Source organism: Octodon degus, unplaced genomic scaffold (genome assembly GCF_000260255.1).
Source record: "Octodon degus isolate 3935 unplaced genomic scaffold, OctDeg1.0 scaffold00308, whole genome shotgun sequence".
NCBI lineage: Eukaryota > Metazoa > Chordata > Mammalia > Rodentia > Octodontidae > Octodon > Octodon degus.
The window spans coordinates 843,516-849,681 of record NW_004524884.1 but is presented as its reverse complement, the minus strand read 5'-3'; the positions used below and the strand labels follow the sequence as shown (position 1 = coordinate 849,681).

At 38.1% G+C, this 6,166-nt stretch overlaps 1 pseudogene; it reads left to right on the top strand.

Annotated features, from left to right (window-relative positions):
• Positions 1–487, top strand: part of LOC101575038 — a 3,078-nt pseudogene extending 2,591 nt beyond the window's left edge.
• The last annotated feature ends 5,679 nt before the right edge of the window (positions 488–6,166 follow it).

Here is a 6,166-nt window from a genome sequence, read left to right as displayed (position 1 = left end):
GCCAGTCTTAACCATACTTTCAGAAAGTAAAACAAAAGCTAGGGGCAGAAGTAGAGGTCGTGCTAAGAATAAAACAAGCAAGAGTAGAAGTCCAAGCAGTGGTAGCAGTAGGTCTAGTCGCAGTTCAACTCGTAGCAGTAGTGGGAGCAGCTCCAGCAGCAGAGCAGCGCCAGCACAAGCGGGAGCAGCAGCAGAGACAGTAGCAGCAGCGCTACCAGAAGTAGTTTAAGTCGGAGCAGAGGCCGGGGACATAATAGAGATAGGAAGCACAGAAAGAGTGTGGATCGGAAGCGGAGGGATACTTCAGGACTAGACAGAAAGTCACAAATCTGCCAAAGGTGGGAGTAGTTGGGATGCAGAAGGATCAAAGAATAAGGATTCCTGCTCTGATAGAAAGAGGTCTCTATCAGAGAGTAGTTGATCAGGCAAAAGATCTTCAAGAAGTGAAAGAGACCAAAAATCAGACAGAAAGGGCAAAAGGTGTTAATGGAAGAATCCAGGCTTTCTTAGCCTATTCGCAGCAGAAGATTTGATGAGTAAAAGGATTACCTTTCCTTGGAAGGAGGATGCTGCCTTAAGAAATGTATATTGTAAAAATCTTTTTGGAAAATACAGACTGTTTATCAGACATTCTTGCATTTTTGCATAATTTTGTAAGAGTTATTATCAAAATTATGTAAGATTCCAAAATATGTAAAATTATAATAATAAAGATTAACAAGGACTGGTCAAATAGCTCAGCGAATTACAGCGCCTGCATGCAGACGTGGGGGGGGGTTGATGCCTGGCCTGTGGAACCAGCTCCATCCCCCGGGGCGCACTGAGACAGCAATGGAGACTGGGCATGGTGGCGCGTGCCTGTAATCCTAGCTCCTGGGAGGCTGTAAATGGGCATATCAGGAGACCGATCCAGTAGTGAGACCCGGAACACCCTGTAGACCCTTCCCTAAAAATACAAAATAAGTAAGATTAACATCCCTTGTCATCATTTGAGATATCATACACTCTTCACTAAGAATCTGTATATTTTAGTAGGTGAATCTTTTAATTTTTTTCCCTTCTACTGTAATTCTGTATCACATATTGCTTTTGTAGAAATAAATGCACATTTCTTTCATTAAAATAATAAGACTCCTTCCAAATGACTATTTTTTCCATTTCAAAATAACTATTGACATTCCATTGTAAATCACACAAGTTTATTTTTATCCTGCTATTTACCAAACAACTGCGTCCCCAAATTAGGATCCAGGCACAGCTAAAATTTATTGAGAACTTACTGTGGTGTGGCCCCAGAAATTAAGTATCTTATTAATGTCAAATAGTTAACAAATTGAAGAGAATGGATCTGAAACTAGGAAGCCACACTAAGGAACCCTCAGTTTTTAATCATTATCTTGTGTTATTTCTCAAGTAGTTTTCATGTAATTAACGTCATTGTTGGGGGACCAGGGAAGGACTGAAATTGGTCCCAATCACTAAGATTTGATTATCTCTGCATCCACGACTAATGTTTCCAAGATGCTTAGAAAATCATTTAGATTCATTTAAAACTGCCTGGGGTGCTAGCATCCGAGAAAGAGTGGAGTTAGCCATGTGAGTCCCACGTGCTTGTTGCCTAATATTTGTGTTAAGCAGAAGAACCAGAGGCAAATCAGTGGGTCTGTGTTTCTCTTATTCTGCTTCTATCAAGCACACTGAAAGACATTAGTTGTCTCCTTCCGTTGTAAAGTCTCAACTCTAGCTACTATTAAAAGACCATGGGCAGCTTTGCAAAATGCTGATAGTGGCTGGAGAGATAGCTCAGCAGCGTAAGTGACTTCCTGGCAAGCAAAAATCCTGAGTTTAACAGAGAGAGAGAGAGAGAGAGAGAGAGAGAGAGAGAGAGAGAGAGAGAGAGAGAAGCAAGGCTGTAGATGCCAGTCCAATTGTTCCAGGACACTAGTGGTGAACCTATGGCACATATGCCACAGCAGCACACAAAGCCCTCTCCTTGGCATAGTAGCCAAGTCGCCCCAGCATCACTTCTGTAGCCTAACAGCATGAAAAGGGGCTAGGCATGTGCTCAGAAAGGAGCAACAGCACCAGTACTTTACCTCAGGAACAGTGTGGGTGCTAGGACTCTGAAAGGTTTGTAAGGACTGGTCTAGGATTTGACCACCATCCATCACAGTCATCTTAAAAAGTTGTGTCAAACAATATAAATAGCAGAGTTCAAGCCACTTCTCTAACATTTCTACCTCAGAACTTAAGAGAAAAGATCAAAAGATAAAGAATGAGTAATAATTGTTTGCTGCTTATGCACAATTGTTCAGACAAAGGTAGTTTATGTTGAGTGTATTAACTTTGATTTCTCAATTTGCTACATTACATAGACTCATACTCTAAATTATATAGTCCAAGTACAAATACTCTGGGATATGAAGGATTTGGAAAGTTTGTCATCTTCAGTAGCAAAAAGGAAAGCACGTGTTACTGAAGCTTTTGTGACTTTTTCATAAATGATAGCCACAAAATATTTAGTAAACAATATATAGAACAAAAATAATTATAATGTACTAACAATAATTTTGCTTTGATCATGAAATGTAAGGACTACTGTTTTGGCTGGAGTTGCCTATTCTAATTATAGCCATACTAATAAACCCTAATGATTTTGAGTGGACTGTCATGTGGTTTAATGTCTGTTTATTTGGTCTCACACAAGGACCTCAATCTCTAAACAGAATACTTTATCTTTATTGTCATAGCATTCCATGTCATATGCTAGATTTGCAGGAAATAATTGAATCATACTTTTATAGTATAGTGCATTAATAGATGTTAAATGCAGAAAAATTTGCATAAATGTTCTTCTCAAGTGGTATTGACTACTGTAGTAAATACCAGCACCTTAGGTCTGTAGGTCTAGGAAAAAGATTTTCATTTATAATCTATATTAAAATAAAGTTTACCTTGTTGACAAACAATCCTTTATGCCCTCCAGATTAATCAGTTTGTAATTATCTGAATGTGCTATATGATTATGTATATTACTTATATGCATTGAAGTCTTGGTAGAGAAATGTCTTTGATATTAAACTTTCTTGAAATTTGATGATAGTACAAGTTTAGATATTGAATCAGTTCTTTGTTCACATTTACATGTTGAATAAAATCAAATTATTAGTTGTAATGAAGATAAGGCCGTCCATTATTAAATTATAGCATTCATTTAGATATTATCATTGAAGTATCAGTATGTTACTTTGCATCATGAGTCTCTCAAAGGTGAAGTGAAGCTTAGGCAAGTGCAGGAACAAGGGTTTGATCCCCTGTAGCGCATGCTGCTCTGGCCCCACCCCTGGAGTGTGCTAAGCCATTGACTGAGACAGGGCATGGTGGCACATGCCTGTAATATTTTTATCCTGCTATTTACCAAACAACTGCATCCCCAAATTAGGATCCAGGCACAGCTAAAATTTATTGAGAACTTACTGTGGTGTGGCCCCAGAAATTAAGTATCTTATTAATGTCAAATAGTTAACAAATTGAAAAGAATGGATCTGAAACTAGGAAGCCACACTAAGGAACCCTCAGTTTTTAATCATTATCTTGTGTTATTTCTCAAGTAGTTTTCATGTAATTAACGTCATTGTTGGGGGACCAGGGAAGGACTGAAATTGGTCCCAATCACTAAGATTTGATTATCTCTGCATCCACGACTAATGTTTCCAAGATGCTTAGAAAATCATTTAGATTCATTTAAAACTGCCTGGGGTGCTAGCATCCGAGAAAGAGTGGAGTTAGCCATGTGAGTCCCACGTGCTTGTTGCCTAATATTTGTGTTAAGCAGAAGAACCAGAGGCAAATCAGTGGGTCTGTGTTTCTCTTATTCTGCTTCTATCAAGCACACTGAAAGACATTAGTTGTCTCCTTCCGTTGTAAAGTCTCAACTCTAGCTACTATTAAAAGACCATGGGCAGCTTTGCAAAATGCTGATAGTGGCTGGAGAGATAGCTCAGCAGCGTAAGTGACTTCCTGGCAAGCAAAAATCCTGAGTTTAACAGAGAGAGAGAGAGAGAGAGAGAGAGAGAGAGAGAGAGAGAGAGAGAGAGAGAAGCAAGGCTGTAGATGCCAGTCCAATTGTTCCAGGACACTAGTGGTGAACCTATGGCACATATGCCACAGCAGCACACAAAGCCCTCTCCTTGGCATAGTAGCCAAGTCGCCCCAGCATCACTTCTGTAGCCTAACAGCATGAAAAGGGGCTAGGCATGTGCTCAGAAAGGAGCAACAGCACCAGTACTTTACCTCAGGAACAGTGTGGGTGCTAGGACTCTGAAAGGTTTGTAAGGACTGGTCTAGGATTTGACCACCATCCATCACAGTCATCTTAAAAAGTTGTGTCAAACAATATAAATAGCAGAGTTCAAGCCACTTCTCTAACATTTCTACCTCAGAACTTAAGAGAAAAGATCAAAAGATAAAGAATGAGTAATAATTGTTTGCTGCTTATGCACAATTGTTCAGACAAAGGTAGTTTATGTTGAGTGTATTAACTTTGATTTCTCAATTTGCTACATTACATAGACTCATACTCTAAATTATATAGTCCAAGTACAAATACTCTGGGATATGAAGGATTTGGAAAGTTTGTCATCTTCAGTAGCAAAAAGGAAAGCACGTGTTACTGAAGCTTTTGTGACTTTTTCATAAATGATAGCCACAAAATATTTAGTAAACAATATATAGAACAAAAATAATTATAATGTACTAACAATAATTTTGCTTTGATCATGAAATGTAAGGACTACTGTTTTGGCTGGAGTTGCCTATTCTAATTATAGCCATACTAATAAACCCTAATGATTTTGAGTGGACTGTCATGTGGTTTAATGTCTGTTTATTTGGTCTCACACAAGGACCTCAATCTCTAAACAGAATACTTTATCTTTATTGTCATAGCATTCCATGTCATATGCTAGATTTGCAGGAAATAATTGAATCATACTTTTATAGTATAGTGCATTAATAGATGTTAAATGCAGAAAAATTTGCATAAATGTTCTTCTCAAGTGGTATTGACTACTGTAGTAAATACCAGCACCTTAGGTCTGTAGGTCTAGGAAAAAGATTTTCATTTATAATCTATATTAAAATAAAGTTTACCTTGTTGACAAACAATCCTTTATGCCCTCCAGATTAATCAGTTTGTAATTATCTGAATGTGCTATATGATTATGTATATTACTTATATGCATTGAAGTCTTGGTAGAGAAATGTCTTTGATATTAAACTTTCTTGAAATTTGATGATATTACAAGTTTAGATATTGAATCAGTTCTTTGTTCACATTTACATGTTGAATAAAATCAAATTATTAGTTGTAATGAAGATAAGGCCGTCCATTATTAAATTATAGCATTCATTTAGATATTATCATTGAAGTATCAGTACGTTACTTTGCATCATGAGTCTCTCAAAGGTGAAGTGAAGCTTAGGCAAGTGCAGGAACAAGGGTTTGATCCCCTGTAGCGCATGCTGCTCTGGCCCCACCCCTGGAGTGTGCTAAGCCATTGACTGAGACAGGGCATGGTGGCACATGCCTGTAATTCCAGTGCTGGGGAGGCTGAAAACAGCAGGATCACCATGAATCTGAGATGCATAGTGAGACCTTGCGCGCGCGCGCGCACACACACACACACACACACACACACAGCTGCAGTGAAGAAAACTTATTCCAAACAAGTTCAGTTTCATTCAACAAAACCCATTCCATGTTCTCCTTCCTTCCTCTCTTCTTTTTTCTCCCCTTTCTTTCTCTTTCTTTCCTTCCTTTCTTCCTCCCTCCCTTCTATCCTCCCATTTTTTTAAATAAGAAATATTTAGTATGATTTTTTTAAAATAACATTAAACCTACTTGCTAAGGGTAGTTGCACAGGCAAACCCATGGAAGTGGCTAGGTTAATAGTACATTTTGCTAAAAGTTGCTCTGTCTGCCTTGTTCATTAATGGCAATCTAAATTATGAGTGAAGCACAAAACACTACCCATAGATGTTAGTCAAATGTGACTCAACTCTTAGTAGTTCAACCATATTTTTCATTCTTACTTTTATTGTCATGCCAAGCTTTCTTCAGTCTCCTAACTTTTTCTTACAATATAAAACAAGGACATTCAGGAAC